The sequence below is a fragment of the Acartia tonsa genome, chromosome 8 (assembly GCF_053477335.1).
Source record: "Acartia tonsa isolate MP-2025a chromosome 8, ASM5347733v1, whole genome shotgun sequence".
NCBI lineage: Eukaryota > Metazoa > Arthropoda > Copepoda > Calanoida > Acartiidae > Acartia > Acartia tonsa.
The window spans coordinates 31,564,935-31,565,161 of NC_137267.1; positions in this window are offsets into that span (position 1 = coordinate 31,564,935).

Consider the following 227-nt stretch of genomic DNA (forward strand, 5'->3'; position numbering starts at 1 on the left):
CTAATATTTATTTGAAACAAAGTCTTAATAAGGCTTGCCAGCTGCGTGTAAGCCTCGGTGAAATCATTATATTATAACTTTAAAATTCAGCTGGATGTCTTAGTCTGTTCCCAAACAGACAACCTATCTTTTCGAAATTTATTTTTTCCACAAACGCGGGTTCAAATTTGAGGCTTCTATGTGGTTGAGGCTCGGCTACCGAGCCCTAATAAAAATATATGAAAGAA